Source organism: Tamandua tetradactyla, chromosome 2, assembly GCF_023851605.1.
Source record: "Tamandua tetradactyla isolate mTamTet1 chromosome 2, mTamTet1.pri, whole genome shotgun sequence".
In the NCBI taxonomy this organism is placed as follows: domain Eukaryota; kingdom Metazoa; phylum Chordata; class Mammalia; order Pilosa; family Myrmecophagidae; genus Tamandua; species Tamandua tetradactyla.
In genome coordinates, this window is record NC_135328.1 from 79,030,446 (window position 1) to 79,049,118 (window position 18,673).

General features: G+C 35.9%; 1 protein-coding gene and 1 pseudogene across 1 annotated transcript in view; one reads left to right on the plus strand and one right to left on the minus strand.

Moving 5' to 3' along the window:
* Positions 1 to 14,413, plus strand: part of LOC143675088 (histone chaperone ASF1 pseudogene) — a 28,233-nt pseudogene extending 13,820 nt beyond the window's left edge.
* The window catches only part of ADAMTSL1 (ADAMTS like 1), a 998,876-nt gene that overhangs the window by 805,321 nt on the left and 174,882 nt on the right, over positions 1 to 18,673 (minus strand). The gene's annotated exons all lie outside the window — the stretch shown is intronic.

Genomic DNA, 18,673 nt, shown 5'->3' on the forward strand with positions numbered 1-18,673 from the left:
ATAGATAGCATAATTCTGATCCCTGAGGGAGTGGATATTTAGAAGGTGAGTCCCAGAATTATCCTGGTGTTTTTGTACTAGGAATTCCCAATTGCAGTACGTGAGCTGCAGTCCCAAGTTAGCACTGTGGTCCTGCTGAGGTTAGAAGGTACGGAGCAGAGTTCAAAATAGATGAAGTGGTCGAAATCTGCACCACAGGGCACCAGAGAGAAGGGAGAAGCACAGAGAAGGTGCCAAAAAAATCCTTGGCAAAGAGCTAGGATGTATCTGGGCAGGGAGAGACTATATGAGGCTCTCCCGGGAAAGTGCACCAAGATAGAGCATATACTGGATCTTAAAATCAGTCTTAATATACTCTTTGATCACAAAGAATTAAATCATACAGCAATAAAAATAAGGTGACTAGAAACATTCCCAATATCTGGAAATTAAATAACACACTTCTACCGTGGGTCAAAGAAGAATTCTCAAGTAAAATCTGAAAAAGTTTCAAACCAAATATAAATGGAAAACAGCAGTGCCTAAAGGTTTATATATATATAAGCTTCAAATACTTATATTAAAAAGAAAGTTTAAAATCAATGATCTTCATGTACATTTTTAAGATTTTTCTTTAACTAGTAAATTAAGATTACTAGCTAAATTAAAACCAAACTACAAAGGAAAGCAATAATAGAGATAAGAGCAGAAAACAATGAAATAGTCATACCATAGAAAATTTTAACAAAACCAAAAGTTAATTACTTGAAAATATTAATACAATTAATGAATTCTAAAAACAAACAAAAAAACAAAATCTCAACTTTAATGAATTCTTCATTAAATGAAATGAAATGAAAATCTTCATGTCTAGATGATTTCACTGGCAAATCTGATCAAATTAAATTTTGGTAGTATTTTCATTTCTATTGGGTAAATACTGAGCGCTAAAATTGCTGGGTTATATGGTAATTCTATATTTAACTTGGTAAGAAACTTCTAGAATATTAATACAATTAATGAATTAAAACAGTTGAAAAAAGAACAAAATTGGAAGACTGATGCTATTTGATTTCAATACTTACTATGAAATATATTAATCAAGTAGTATAGTATTTGAATAAAAACAGACATCTAGATAAATAGAACAAAACCGATTGCATAAAAAAAAAAAAAACACAATTTTTGAAAAAGGTACCAATCTAATTCAGTGAGGGAATGGATCATCTTTTAAATACTGTTGCTAGAAAAACTGGATATAAATCTGGAAAAAAAACAAAATCTCAACTTTAATGAATTCTAGCAAGATTAAGAATGAGATAAACACAAAATATGTAGAAAATATAAACCACCCTCTATCTACTAAAGAAATTGAATTCTTAAAGAAAGATCTTTCAAAACAAAATCTTCATGTCTAGATGATTTCACTGGCAAATCTGATCAAACATTATATTTCATATAAACAGTTTTAAAAAAATAGAGGAGATAATATGTTCCAGCTCATTTTATGAGACTAGCAAAACCTCATACCAAAGCTTGAGAAGGACATTATAAAAGCAGAAATTTATGGATCAACATCCCTCATGAATATAAAAATCCTAAAAAAAAAAAAAAAAGAGTAGCAAACAGAATTTGGTCATGTATAAAAAGGATTTATCTCAAGAATGCACAAAATTAATTACAGTGGTTAAAAATAAATCAAAATGACTCACCATGTTATCAAAATAAAGAACACCCTCAATGGTTTCAGGGGGAAAAAATATGACAAAATTCAATGCCCATTCATGAAAAAATTCTCACTAAACTGGAACTATGTGGAAACTTTCTCTATTTCATAGTCCTACAAAAAGCATACAACTAACCTCTTACTTAATAGTGAAATCCTGCCTTACCCTACAATCAGGAAAAAGGCAAGCGTATCTGTCACTATTCATGGTCAACACTGTACTCTAAAGTCCATACCAGTGCAGTAGAGCAAGATAAAAGAAATAAAAGACAAAGATAAGTAAAGAAGAAATTAAACTGTTACTATTTGGAGATGACATTACCTACATAAAATTATATTAAGGAATCAACAACAACAACAAAAAACCACTGGTATCAATACACTAATTTAACAAGATTGCATGACACAAGGTCAACATACACAAGTCAATTACATTTCTCTAGACTAGAAATAACATTTGAATAATGAAGTGTAAATCACAAACAATACCATCTATAATAGCATCAGAAAGTAAAAGTATTTAGGAACAAATTTAACAAAACTCTCTATACTGAAAAAACACTGCTAACAAAAAGTAAAGATCTAAATTAAAGGAGAGATCCATGATCACATTCATGAATTTGAAGACCTGACATTAAGATTTACGTTCTCTTCAAACTAATCATTAGATCAACACAAAGCCAATCATAATCTCAGAAGGGCTTTTGCATAAATTGTCAAAATTCTAAACTTCAAATAGAAATGCAAAGGATCTAGAAGAATTAAAACAGTTGAAAAAAGAACAAAATTGGAAGACTGATGCTATTTGATTTCAATACTTACTATGAAATATATTAATCAAGTAGTATAGTATTTGAATAAAAACAGACATCTAGATAAATAGAACAAAACCGATTGCATAAAAAAAAAAACAAACACAATTTTTGAAAAAGGCACCAATCTAATTCAGTGAGGGAATGGATCATCTTTTAAATACTGTTGCTAGAAAAACTGGATATAAATCTGGAAAAAAAACAAAATCTCAACTTTTACTTACATCATATACAAAATTTAATTCAGAATGGGACACAAACCTTAATTAAAAGCTAAAACTATAAAATGTATAAAAAAACAAAACAAAAAGATTGTATAGAAAATCACAGAAGAAAATCTTCACCATGTTGTGGGCACGCAAGGATTTCTCAGTTCACAAAATTGGACTGTCAATAAAAGAAAAACCAGCCAAATATATTTGGTGAAGTACTTATATCCAGAATACATAAAGGACTCTTATAAGTTTATCATATGAAGGCAAACATACAATTTAAAAAGTAGTAACACCCCCCAAAAAAATACATGAATGGAAAATATGCATGTGCAAAGATGCTCACATCATTAATCAGGAAAATGTTAGTTAAAACCACAGTGAGATACCACAACACACCCATTAGATTGACTACTACCAAAAAACTGACCATACAAAGTGTTAGCAAAGACGTGGAGCCAACACAACGTTTAAACACTTCTAAGGAGGAATATAATTTATCACTTTGAAAAATATTCTAGAAGTTTCTTACCAAGTTAAATATAGAATTACCATATAACCCAGCAATTTTAGCGCTCAGTATTTACCCAATAGAAATGAAAATACTACCAAAATACCTGTAACCAAAGCTCACAGCAGTATTACTTTTAATGGCCCCAAACTAGAAATAAAACAAATATTTATGAGCAAGTGAATTTTTTTATACAAAAAAATGGATCAACACATTATGACATGTGTCTACAAATTAATATTACTCAGCAATAAAAAAAGAATACCAATACATACGATGTTAAAAACTATTATGCTGAGAAAAAGAAGCCAGACCAAAAAGAATACATATGATTCCACTGATACAACATTCTAGAAAAGACAAATATAATCTAGAGTGACAAAGCAATTCAGTGTTTGCTTGGGGTATGTATGGGTAACTGATGGGAAGGTGGAAAAGAGGAGTATTTTGGGGTGATTTCAAAACGTTTATGTTCATAGTATACGATACACAAATGGATATATTTGTCATAACTCAGTAAAAAGCCACCTTTCACCCTATGTAAATTATATGTCAATAAAGTTGATTTAAAGATCTGAGTAAAGAAATTTGCCAAAAACAGAGTATATATCATATGATTCCATTAATATGAAGTTTTAGAACTTGTTAAACTAATCTATAGTGACAGAGATACATCAGCTGTTATTTGGGGTAGGAGTAAAGAGGAATTAAAAAAAAATTTTTTTTTTGTCATTTTTCCATGACAAAACTTTTCTAATCTTGATATGGGTGGTAGTTATACAATGTAGACATTTGTCAAAACCATCAAAATGAATTTTTAAATGTGTTGCATTTTATATAAATAACATTGTAGGAAAAAATGATTTTTAAAAAAGCAACACCACCTTAGGGACTACAACAAGTAAAATATAGGACTGAACACTAGAACTTCTTAAGTCTGGTCTTCGTATTTTTTTTTTTTTTTTTTTTTTTTTTTTTTTTTTTAAAGGAAAGACAGAGAGAAGGAAGGAAGGATAGAAGGAAGGAAGGAAGGAAGAAAGGGAAACATCTTTAAACATTTTCTTGTTTTTATTGTATTCTGTTTCTCCGTTTTTGTTACATGGGCTGGGGCCGGGAATCGAACCGAGGTCCTCCGGCATAGCAGGCAAGCACTTTGCCCGCTGAGCCACCGCGGCCCGCCCTGGTCTTCGTATTTTTGAGAGAAAAATCTGATACTGGTTAGACTCAAGTAGCATTTGAGCTGAACCGTGACAAAACTAAGGCAGTCATCTCTAAGAAAACTTGGGAGCACTCGGAAGACAGAACCACTGCACGGCACCACCACTGTTCCTTACACAAGATGAGTGACAGATCTAAAATGTATGCCTGAAGGGTGTGTGGAGAAAGAGAAGAAGAGGGTGGAGAACTGCCAAACCAAGCACAGAACGAGGAAGGCCACACAGCAGCGGTGTATGTGGTAGTCAGGAGACCTGGCAGTGGAGTCCTCTAAGGATGGCTGACTTCAGCCTGTCACCCAATGGCCGAGTGAACACGGAGTAGAGATTTACCCTCTCCGGGCCTTGATTTCTCCATCTGTAAGATCAGATAATTTCTGTATGGGTTTGAAAACTGCATAGAGATTTTGTATCACAGTACATGGCATTTAATAGGCAATAAAAAATGGTAGCTACTACTCTTAGGATTCCTGGTCACCAGTTACTAACTTCTGTAATCTTCTCTGGGTCCATTACCCTAACAAAACTACTATCTCAATGCTTTATTCTATATCTGGCAAAATGAAATACTGCTTTAACTTCCAAACCTGAATCCCATCTGGATGGGACCCTCTTATCTTTCCAATGATGTCGTCTGGCTTATGAGTGCCTACCTTTCCTCTTGGAGTTGCCCCATTGCAAAATGACCTTCTTATCTCTCTCCCTAGTACTTCCCTGCCCCATCCTTTTTCTTTAAAGTTGGGTGCAAATATCCACCTTCTCCAGGTAGTCTTCAGTGATCTCTTCCTCATTCAAAAATGATTTCTGGCTCTTCCAGACCAGAGCTCAAATATCATGCTCTTTGCAAAGCCTTTTAATACCATTCCCAGATATAGCTAAAAAATTTAGGAAAGCCTATTTCCCGGTTCCTAAAGAATTTTATTAGATTTTCATAGTTAGATATGTCACTAGAGACCTCTAAATAATGATGATAATAATGATAATAATGTTAAAATCCCCTTAGCTTTAACTGACAGCTTTTAACTGCTAGTTAATCAGTTCAATTGGCCAAAGAGCAAACTGAATGAGATAACACAAGATAAATACAGAGCAGAGACTACAAAGGAAAATTCCTGATTTTTAATGTTTCTTTAAAAAATACTACAGAATTTTTTCCTTATTATCTTTCTTCTAAATCAAATGGCATCATTTTTCCCTTGGAATTTACCAAGAAAAATCAGTTACAAGGAACTAACTTTCTGTGCTGGTCGTTGCTACCTACGTGGCTACATTATGAATGGTCATTAGCTGCCAATCTCGGTAATATTACTACTAGGCCTCCATGGACCCTGTCCCATTGGTCAATCTTAAAAAATGGCACAGCTGCAAAACAATGTCAGTTATGATTCAGCTCTAATTTTCCCTGTCAACAGCCTTGTTCAACTTCCCAGATATTCCTACTTGTTGCCAAGTCCATTTTGTAAACGAAATCTGCCTTTTGAAAATCACCATATGAATATGTCAACAGGTCATGAAATATTTTCATTACAAATCTTAAAGAAAAACTTAGCTCTGAAGAAACAGTTTGGAAAATGTCTATTTCATTAAGTGCAAGTGTGAAATCTTGATGGAAAACATTTATTTTGGCAACTCGCAATTCTGTTGGTGGCCCCAAAGTATCCTGACCAGACTATCTTTGTGGGAGGTGGAACTGGGGGACTCTGGAGCAAATGAAAAATTCCTTCCAAGGTGCCCCTTGGACTATTAGCTTTGGGGAAAGACTGGGGAAATCCAAAGTGCATATGCCCAGCATAAGAGCTTATTTTAAAAGCTCCTATGTCATTACAGTCATTTCTCAATTATCTGCATTAAGAAAAAAGAAGTAGAGGTACAGAACAAAGAAAGCAGTTAATCTCCAAATTTTATTTGTGTTTGACTTTCGAAGATATGTGCAACACACGTACCCACACACATCCCTTACTCAACTCTACTGCTTGAGTCATCTCTCTGCCTTCAAAGACTAGCTTTCTTGGCATGGTAAGTGATGCTCATCCTTCTAAACCCAATATAAAGGTTACTCTATGAATCCTTCCCTTTCCTTTCCATTTCCCAGGGAGTCATTTTCAATCTCTCTGTCTTTCTCTCACCTCCCCCTTCCTTCCTCTCCTGTGCTCTAACACCCTTGGGTGACTACTTGTCATGTGTCAAGTTAAACTATAATTGTCTCTTTATGTATCAGTCTTGCCCAACACTTCAGAATGACCCCTTCCAAAACAAAGGTAACACTAACAAAATGGATAGATAAGATATCATTTAAAATTTAAATGCCCATTTTTTATGTAAAAGATTATATCCCACTGATACCGCAAAAAAAAGTACAGGGGGAAAGTAGCTGACAACTAACATATTCAATATTGAATGTATCAAGTTAAACTACTGTCATGGTCAGGTTCATGTGTCAACTTGGCCAAGTGGTGGTACCTGTTTGTCTGGTTGGGCAAGTGCTGGCCTGTCTGTTGCAATGAAGCCATTTCATAGAATTAAATCATGATCACATCAGCTGCATCCACAGCTAATTCCATTTGTCATCAGCCAAGGGGAGTGTCTTCTGCAATGAGTGATGCTCAGTCTAATCACTGGAAGCCTTTTAAGGAGGATTCAAAACAGACAGGCTCTCTTCCTGCTTCAGTGAGCCTCTCCTGTGGAGTTCATCTAGACCCTCCATTGGAATCATCAGCTTCACAGCCTGTCCTGCAGATTTTGGACTCTGCATTCCCACGGTTACATGAGATACTTTTATAAATTTTATATTTGTGAGTGTTTCTTGTTGATTCTATTTCTCTAGAGAACCCTAACTAATACAACTATGATTGTCTCTTTATGTATCAGTCTTGCCCAACTGTCCTGGGGAGCTCTATTGGGTAAGAACAATGTCTTATTCATTTCACTCATGCCCAGTGCCAAGCCTCAAGCATAGATAATGCCTGGTAAATATTTTTGAATGATTATTTTCCCATGTAATCCCAACCTGATTGGGAGAAGAGGTAGCCCCAAAACAGCTACAGATGAACAAAGATATCAAGGGAAATGTCAAATTGGGATTAGAAACTGACATAGAGCATTCCCAAGGAATTCAATCAGGAGAAGACATCATGGCATTCATTTAAAAGAAAGCTCATCTTGGAACTTTGTGGTTTTCTCTTGACTTATGCAGCACTCAGTTTGCATCACTCATTTGACATATACCCGTGCTGCTCTGTTTTATTATTATCATTTTAGGCCTAAGTACTGTCTCTCTACCAAGTGGATGGAACCATGCCTTAATAATTATAATGCTCCATTAATTTTTTATGGATTTTATAAATCATAGTCAGCCACATTGTTCCACAAGCTTATTGTGGCAGATATTCCCATTTGCAAATAAGGAAACTGATATTTCTCCAAGGTTATACAGCTAATAAATAACAAAGCAGGGATAAGAACCCACATTATCTTTGACTCTGATTTCTAACACAGTGTCCTAAGCACTGCATGTAGCTGCTATAGCTGATTTTCCTTAGTTCAAGCAAGGTTCTGATTTCTCAGAAAGAAAACCTCAAGCCCAGGAAGGAGATAAGATGCACTGGAGGATATTAGGAAGGGCAGCAGGGGCAGGCTTAGAATTCAACAGTCACCGCTTGTTACTTCTTTTCCTAAATATGAATGAAAATGTATGGTCATAACACTTCAAAATGACCCCTTCCAAAAAACAGGTAACATTAACAAAATGGATAGGTAAGATATCATTTAAAATCTACAGAAATTACAATTTTTAATGTCCAAAATTACATCCCAATGATAACAACAACAAAAAAAAGTACAGGGGGAAAGTAGCTGACAACTAATTTTTTTTTATTCAATACTGACTGGCTGTTTTGAGGTTAGGTGGACTCATATCAGATATGAATAGACTGTTACCTCCTGAAGCCCCCAGAGTTAGCCAACCAATTTGTATTCCATCCTGAAAGGACAGACAAGTGTCCAACACTATAGGTACTTTCTGCAACTTCTCATTGTAAAATACCAAGAATATTAGTAGTAAAGATATGACACTGACACAAATCAGTTTCTTCCTTTTACTTAAAAGTGAAATTCATTTTATCCTTTCTTTTTTCCAGAAAGATAAAAAAAAATCTTTAGGAAAATTACCTACTATCTATATCCCAGCTAGCCCCAAAAAACCACTGTTAAATTGTCTTATAACTTTCTAGATCCCAAATTCAAGTATGTCTATCAAAAAATACAAATCCAGAATTACATCACAGCAATGTAGCTATAGGTACATTAATGATAAAAGAACATTTTCTGAAAGGATATTTTAAAATCTAAAATTTATTATTTATATTATTTCAATTAAAAACTAGCCAAACACATGTAATATTTCCAAATCAAAGTTCATCAATGCAAGCATTATCCATGTGCAAAATTTAATTGCTTTAAAATTGAAAAATTAACTTTTCTCCATAAAATATACTAAGTTGCTAAATATAATATATACAAATATTTATATATTATATATATAAATATATAAGTTGCTGAAACTTTCTAGAAGATAGAACTTTGAGATGAGATCAAGCATGAAAAACTGTTGACTAAAAGAAAGAGGGAAGGAGTGGTTAGGACTGAAATTAATCACATGTGTGATAAATGAGAAACCCAAAAGCAGAGAAAGAAAGGTATACAACAAAATGGCTTTAACTCTAGTCAAATAAAGCAAGAATTAAATGTCTAATAAAACCAACTTGGCCCCATGAGAATTTTGATTGGGAGATGGCGTTAAAAATAGAGTTGATAGAATAGGCCAATGCTTGAATTTCTTAAAATTGCAAGCAAACAACTTCCGGAGAAGATGGCGGCTTAGTAAGACGCGCGGATCTTAGTTTCTCCTCCAGGAAAGCTACTAGGGGAGTAGAAACAATACAGAACAGCTCCCAAAGCCACAACAGAGATAAAAAAGACAGCATACCCCATCCTGGAACGGCTGGCTGGCTGAGAGAACCCGCTCTGGTGAGATCGCCGAGGGGCGTAGGCTTCACCGGGCGGGGCGGCAAGTGGCTGGAGTCACTCCCTTCCCCCTCTCCGGGCCGGCTGGGAGAATTGGAGAGGCAGTCCCCTCAAACCGCGGCAGCTGGCGCCCACACCACGCGCGGCCCCCCGGACCAACTGAGAGAATTGGATCGGAAATCCCCAGGCCGTGGAGAACGGCAATGGCGGGGGGGGGCCCCTTCCAAACCCGTGACTCCCCGGGAACGTGCACTCTTCTGGGTGGGCCGCTGCGGCTGGCGCCCTCCTGCCAAGCTTGGCGCCCCGGGCCGACTAGGAAATTCAGACGGGCGCTTTCCTGGGCTGCGGCGGCTAGCGACCCTCCCCGCGTTCGGACCCCGGGCCGGCTGGCACTCTTCCAAGCCGCTTCGGCTAGCGAACCTCCCGGACGGCGAGAGTTTTCCAAAGTTAAAGGACCCACAGCACCTTTTACTGGTGGGACCCGCAGACAAACGTGTGCCACGAGCGCCACCTACTGGGCAGGATAAGAAAAACAGAACCCAGAGATTTCACAGAAAAATCTTACAACCTTCTTGGGTCCGACTCCCAGGGAAATCTGACTAAATGCCCAGACGCCAGCAGCAGAAGATAACTGTTCACACTCAGAAGATTGAGAATATGGCACAGTCAAAGAAACAAACCAATAGTTCAAATGAGACACAAGAGCTGAGACAACTAATGCTGAATATACGAACAGAAATGGAAAACCTCTTCAAAAACGAAATCGATAAATTGAGGGAGGACATGAAGAGGACATGGGCTGAACATAAAGAAGAAATAGAAAAACTGAAAAAACAAATCACAGAGCTTATGGAAGTGAAGGATAAAGTAGAAAAGATGGAAAAAACAATGGATACCTACAATGATAGATTTAAAGAGACAGAAGATAGAATTAGTGATTTGGAGGATGGAACATCTGAATTCCAAAAAGAAACAGAAACGATCCAGAAAAGAATGGAAAAATTTGAACAGGGTATCAGGGAACTCAAGGACAATATGAACCGCACAAATATACGTGTTGTGGGTGTCCCAGAAGGAGAAGAGAAGGGAAAAGGAGGAGAAAAACTAATGGAAGAAATTATCACTGAAAACTTCCCAACTCTTATGAAAGACCTAAAATTACAGATCCAAGAAGTGCAGCACACCCCAAAGAGATTAGACCCAAATAGGCGTTCTCCAAGACACATACTAGTTATATATATATCAATTAACAAAAGCAACCCAATAACCTAAGAACATATTTAATATTCTGTCATATCAGGGTGAACAGGATAAATTATCTTACTGCTTAATAATGTTATTCTTTTTACTGCATTAAATCAGAAGGTAGAGGAATGAATTTTATCATGGTTGTGGAATTCAGAGAGGCAACATTAGGGAAATTTTTATTTAACTTTTGAGAAGACTTTGGATTATATGATGTCTCTTAAAGAAACTGATTTTGGCTCTTTATTTTTTTATTCATTAATAAATTCCACTGTCCCAAGTAAAGGCAATAAATTTCAAGTTATTGGTCATCCTGTTTTATTTAAACTTAGGCTCTGTTTCCTACAAACTGCAACTTGAGCTGCCAAATGTTTGAAGCCTTCACTCCTCTATTTGGTGGTCCCTGTCCCCGGGGAGGTCTGTTCCTTCTCTAGGCTGGTCTCTATCTTGTGCTTGCTTTGTTCCATAACAAAACTACCTCTTCATAGGTGAGATCTGGGGAATAAGAATCCAGAAGTTCCTGAAGGTTAACTCCACTTAGATCACTAAGTATTTTTAACCTCAACTTGCCCAAAAACTGAATTTCTGATTATCCCCCCCAAAACTGTTGCTTTCATATTCTTCTCTTTAGGTAAAATGCAACACCAGCCATCCAGATGTTTAGGGTGAAAGCCTGGAGTCTTCCCTGACCTCTTTCTCTCACACTTCAAATCCAAACTGACAGCTAATCCTATTGCTTCTGCTTTCAAAATATATCTGTAACCTGACCATTTCTCACCACCTCAACTGCTACCACTCTGGTCTGAGCCCAGGTAATCTCTTGCCTACATTACACAAATAGCTTCCTATTTGTCTTTGCTCCCTCCTTGTTCCCATGATTGTCAGTTCTCCAAACAGCAGCCAGAGTGATCTTTCCAAAGAGAAACGTTCCAGTTAATGTGCAAGTAATGCTTATTATGTAGCAAGCAGTATAAAAAACGTTTTGCTTGTATTAAATCATTTCATTCTCATAAAAGCCCTAAGAAGAAAGTACTGTTATCATCCCTCTTTTCAGTGGAGGTAACTGAAGCCTAGAAAGGTTTGAATACTCTGCCCGAGGTCACAGAGCTGGTAAGTGGTAAAGCTGAGTTCCACTATCACTTCCAGGGGGCTCCCATGCTATTCAGAGTAAGAGCAAAGTCTACAAGGCTCTATATAATCTGCCCCAGTTTATCTCTCTCAACACTTTACTATCAATCCTCTCTCACTAATCTCCTGTCTCGGTCTCCTTCCTATTTCTCAAATACACCATCGTGCTCCCAGATGAGCATATTACCACTTGCTATTTCTTCAGCTTGGAACACTCTCCTCCCAGCTACTACATGCTTTGCTCAAATGTAAGATTATTTGCAGAGTCTTACCTGACTACTCTATTTAAAATTGTAATCACCTTCTTCCTCACTCCCTATCCCCTTTCCCTACTTTATTTTTATCTCTAACACTTAGAATCACCTGGCAAGATATATATTTTAATTGTATATACTCTTCTTTACATCACTAGAATGCAACATATATCCTGGGAAGGATCTGGGTCTATTTTGTTCACTTTTGTGACTCCAGGACCTATAGTACTTGGAAGCACATGGAAGGTACGTAAGGAAGGAGAGAAGGAGGGAATGGAAGAACACAGCTTCAGCTGCATTTTGTATCTTATCAGTTTGCTTCACATCATCTTCAAGTATTCACCAAATGTGGACTGAATTCTTGTAGGAAGCAAGGAAAATGCTATCACCTCCTCTGGGATCTGACAGGAGACAAATATCAGACCACACTCAGCTCATCTATATGTTAAGCAATGTCTACAGTCTTTGGTTTTAACTAAGTCAAGGAACTGGCTTTGTGAAGTTATGAAATAGGGTGCTTATTTATAATAGGAAATGGGAGGAGAGAAGACTTCCCCTTCTTAGAAAACAGATGCAAATATTTTTTCCAATGTGAATATTTTAATCAGCTTCCCTTAATTTTCATAATGTTTTATTTCATCTACTGACACCAATCTAGAATTCTCCAAGTGCAGGACCCCTGTCCAGTTCTATAGATAAGAGTAAAGAGTGTTTCAAGGTAGTAAGTCCTAAAACAACAAATAGATAACCCTATTTTTAGGACTAGAGTAAGAATGTTCTATTGCAGAGGCATAAGTAATTACCAGGAGTAATATTTGCATGCTATGCAGAATATCCAGAAACACTGTTTAAAATTAATCTTATGGACAAGGTTATTCACAAAATTCTGGATAATCTCATGGACAAGGTTATTCATAAAATTCTGAATAGCGGGCACAAAGCAGTAAATTGTTCCTCATCAGGAATCCTGTTGTACCAGTTTAGAATTAGAATTCCAGATGACTGCAAGTATGTCTTTCATATAACTCTTAAATACTCTGAGATTTTCAGAGCTTTAAATAAGCAAGGGTTTAAGCCTGAAATTACTCACAGCATTTGAACCAAGCCAAAGGCTAAACATCAATATTAAAACCAGACATAGATATTTCTTGGGTGATGAATGCTATGGTCAAGCTTATGGACATTTTTTCTTGAAAAATACTAGTCTTACCAGCTAGGAAAGATTTCCTAGCACAATAACTTTCTTCTTCAATGACTTTAGCCAATTTTAGACAAATATCTTGATATTATTTCAGTGCTACAGGGTTTTAACTTTGAGGCCTGAAGTCAAATTGGCCAACCTACTTTTAAACCACACTTATGTTGACTTTCCAATATTCATAGATTCCTCTGCCTATCGCTGTTCCAATTGATTGGCATGTGAATATATCTCAATAGAACATTTAGAGGCTGAAGAGTATACAACCAAATCTGTGTCCATTTACGGTCTGCCTGAAGGAAGAAAAACATTTCTAAGCTAGGAAGTTACATTTAACCCAAGAGCAGAAATGTGTAAAAATATTTAAATAAATTTCCAGGACATTTAATCACTGGCTTCTAAATAGTCTGGAAGAAGACTCTCCAGGAACGTGTTGAAACCAAATTAAAATAACTCAACATCCAAATAGATACAGAATACATGCTGAACTTAAAACACAAGAGTGGGCTAGGAAATAAAAGACTTGGAATGGAAAATTCTCTATGTGGGCTCTGCAGAAAGTGAAGAATATGACCAAGTTTTAGACTCTGTTTTAGTGGGTCCTGTTCCTGTAGGAAGACATATGTTTGTATTTCAGGCTGATGCACCTAATCCAGGACTCATTCCAGATGCAGATGCAGTAGGTGTAACGGTTGTGCTAAGCACATGCACCTATAGAGGTCAAGAATTTATTAGAGTCAGATATTATGTAAATAATGAATATACTGAGACAGAATTAAGGGAAAATCCACCAGTAAAACCAGACTTTTCTAAGCTTCAAAGGAATATTTTGGCATCTAATCCCAGGGTCACAAGATTCCATATTAATTGGGACGATAACACAGAAAAACTGGAAGATGCAGAGAGCAGTAATCCAAATCTACAGTCACTTCTTTCAACAGATGCATTGCCTTCAGCATCAAAGGGATGGTCCACGTCAGAAAACTCACTAAATGTCATGTTAGAATTCCACATGGACTGCATATGACCACCTGCCATCCCTTTAGTACAAATTAAGCTATAAAAACACACAGAACTATTTCCCTGAAATTCCATAAGTACATAGTCAAGACACAATGTGAAGAATTTGTTTTAAAAACATCCTGTAGAAAGTTTATAAGAAAACCATTATTTGAGCAAATTGTGGAATATAAATACAACTATTTTTAAGTAATAAAAAAAAAAAAATGATCCTAAAGACCTCAAATATTACCTTGAGTGGTAATCAAAGATGCACAGAGTTTCAGGTTTGGCCTCTACATCCTTGAAATAAAAAGAGCTTCTGTTTGTTTCAAGTCTTAAATTTCATATGTTGTTCTATAATGCAATTGCAGTGATGTGTTTATAATCTCTGCATTGATTCAACCCTTACCTTAGTATTTGCATAGCAGTTAATTGAATCACAATCCAAATTCCTGCCAACGTAAGTTGTGACGTATCACTTTCATTTACAACAGATCGCACTGGTATTCACCTTTAATTATGGGCTTTCCTAGCTTCCTTAACACAATTTGCTCACGCCATTAGTCATTTAAGTATTTTCAGGTGCTGAAGGCCAGGCTTTTTCCTTGGTCTCCTAAATTCCCTGTTTCTCTTTTCCTACCTGCCTCCACCTGTTCACTTTTTCAGCTTTCCCTTCTTTTGCAGGCTCCTTGACATCAGGTAGCAGAGGGACCTTGGAGGAACAAGCCCAGCATCTGCTTAAATCTAAGCAGGAGACCATGGAGATAGAGGCTGGTAGCGCAGGGATTAATGGATGGCTCTGAGTGACATCTGGTCTATGGAGGTGGAGGGGTGGGCAAGGAAAGGATAACCTGCACTTTAAGCTAAAACTGGGGGTTAAATCTAGGTTAACAATTACAGTCGAAATGCAAATTTCCACCTCAGTTTTTATTTTCAACTGCTTTAAACCTTAATATGAATACAGATTTAGTTGTATACTCTTCAGCCTCTAAATGTTCTGTTGAGATACATTCACACGCCATACAATCCATACAAAGCGTACAATCGATGGCTTTTACTATAATCATAGAGTTGCACATTCATCACCCCAGTTAATTCTAGAATATTTTCATTACTCTGGAAAGAAAAACACCATAGCCCTTAGGAATCAATTCTCAATCCCTCTATCCTTCCCCAGCTCTACGTAACCAGTAACCAATTCTATCTCTATAGATTTATTTATATTTGTCTAGTATATGAGTGGAATGATACAATAAGTAGTACATTGTGTTTGGTTTCTCTCATATAGTATAATATTTTTTCAATGACTGTTTTTATTTTTAATTAGAGAAGCTGTAGGTTTACCGAAAGGTCATGTAAAAAATACAGTACTCTCACATACTCCCTTATTGTTGACATTTTGCATTAGTGTAACCTTTGTTACAATTGATGAAAGAATATTCAAATACTACTGGAAATCCAGTCCACAGTTGACATTCGGTGTATTTTTCCCTACATGCGATCCTGTTACTAACAACCTGTAATAGCGTTGAACATTTGTTATAGTTCATGAAAGAACATTCTTAAATTTGTACTACTAAATTTGTATTAATATAGTTCAACGTCCACAGCAGGGTTCACCTTGTCATACAGTTCCATGTTTTATCTTCTAACTTTCCTTCTGGTAACATACATGACCCCAAAATTCTCCTTTCAATCACATTCACAAACATAAATCAGTGCCGTTAATTACAATTAATAATTTGCTACCATCACCACTATCCATTTGCAAACATTTGCAATAAACCTAAATAGAAATTCTGCACAAACTACGCATCAGCTCCCCATTCTCTATCGTCATTTTCTACCCTGGTAACCTATATTCTAGAATCTAACACTATGACTTTGCTTATTATAATTAGTTCATATCAGTGAGATCATACAATATTTGTCCTTTTGTGTCTGGCTTATTTCACTGAATAGAATGTCCTCAAAGTTCTTCCAGGTTGTCACATGCATCCAGACTTCATTCATTCTTACAAATGAGTAATAGTCAATCATATGTATATACCACATTTATTTATCCATTCATCGTTTGATGAACACATAGGCTGTGTTCATTTTTTGACAATTGTGAAAAATGCTTCTTTGAACACTGGTGTTCAAATGTTTGTTCAAGTCCCCGATTTCAGTTCTTCTAGGTATATAATTGGTAGTGGAGTTGCCAAGTAATATGGCAATTCCATATTTTAGCTTCCTGAGGAAACACCAAACTTGTTTTCCACAGTGTTTGCAGCATTTTACATCCCAATGAGCAATGAATGAGTGCTCCTATTTCTCCACATCCTCTTCAACACTAATAGTTTTCTGTTATTTTAATAGAGGCCATTCTAGTAGGTGTGAGAAGATATCTCATTGTGGTTTTGATTTGCATTTCCTGAATAGCTAGTGATGTTAAGCATCTTTTCATGTGCTTTTAAGCATTTCTACTTCCTCTTTGGAAAAATGTCTATTCAACTCTTTTGTTCAGTTCTTATTGGGTTGTTTCTTTTTTTATTGTTGAGTTGTAGGATTTCTTTTTATATTCAGGATATTAAACATCTATTCGATATGTCATTCCCAAATATTTTCTCCCATTGAGTAGGATGCCTTTACACTTTCTTCGCAAAGTCCTATAAGGTACAAAAGTTTTTTATTTCAAGGAGGTCTCATTGAAATAGAAATAGAAATAGAAATGAAATGGAAATAGAAATAGAAATTTATCTATTTCTTCTTTCACTGCTTGGGCTTTGGGTGTAAAGTCTAAGAAACCGCTGCATACCACAAGATCTTGAAGATGCTTCCCTATACTTTCTTATAGAATTTTTATGGTCCTGGTTCTTATATTTAGGTCTTTGATCCATTTTTAGTTAAATTTTGTATAAGGTATAAGATAGGGGTCCTCTTTCACTCTATAGCCTTGGATATCCAGTTCTCCCAGCACCACCATTTGTTGAACAGACTATTGTGTTCCAGTTGAGTGTATTTGGCCACCTTGTCAAATATCGTTTGGTCATAGATGTGCAAGTCTATTTCTGAACTCTCAATTTGATTCCATTGGTCAGTTTATCTATTTTTATGCCAGTACCATACTTTTTGACTACTGTAGCTTCATAATATCTTTAAAGTCAGGAAGAGTGAGTACTCCAACTTCGTTGTGCTTTTTCAAGATGTTTTTGGCTATTCACAGCTCCTTACCCTTCCAAATAAATTTGATAATTGGTTTTTCCATTTCTGTAAAGTAGGCTTTTGGAATTTTGATTGGGATTGCACTGAATCTATAAATCAGTTTGAGTACAACTGCCAACAATATTTAGTTTTCCAATTATGAACACAGGATGTCCTTCCATTTATTTAGGTCATCTTGGATTTATTTTAGCAATGTTTGGTATGTTTCTCTGTACAAGTCCTTTATATCCTTGGATAAATTTATTCCTAAAAATTTGATTATTTTATTTACTATTGCAAATGGAATGTTTTTCTTGATATCCTCCTCAGATTGCTCATTACTAGTGTATAGAAATACTTATGATTTTTGCATATTGATCTTATATCTCACCACTGCTGAACTCATTTATTAGCTCTAGTAGCTTTATTGGAGATTTTTTGGAGCTTTTATACATAAGATTATGTCATCTGCAAATAGTGAATTTTTATTTATTTGTTTATTTATTTATTTTTAATTTTTGGATGGGCAGACTCTGGGAATTGAACCCAGGTATCTAGCATGGCAGGCAAGAATTCTGCATTAAGCCACTGTTGCGCCTCAAAAAGTAAAATTATTTTTACTTCTTCCTTTCGAATGTGGATGTCTTTTATTTCTTTTTCTTGTCTAACTGCTCTAGCTAGAACTTCCAGCACAATGTTGAATAACAGTGGTGATGGTGGTCATCCTTGTCTTGTTCCAGAGTTTTCTGATGGTTGATTCAATGTCTTTACTTGTAATTTGGTCTGTTAACATTCTCTATTCCTTCTAGGGTCAGTGTAGATTGCACATGTGTACACTGAAACGTGTCCACTTCATCTAAATGGTCTAATTTTTTGGCATACAGTTGTTCATAGTATCCTCTTATGAACCTTTTTATTTCTGTGGGGTCAATAGTAATGCCCCTCTTGTTTCCCATTTTATTTGCACCTTCTCCCTTTTTTTCTTTCTTTGTCAGTCTAGCTAAGGGTTTATCAATATTATTGATCTTTTCAATGAATCAACTTTTCATTTTGTTAATTGTCTATCATTTATTCATTCTCAATTTCATTTATTTCTGCTCTAATCTTTATTATTTCTTTCCTTCTGCTTGCTTTGGGATTAGGCTGCTGCTCTTTTCTAGTTCCTCCAAGTGTGAAGTTAGGTC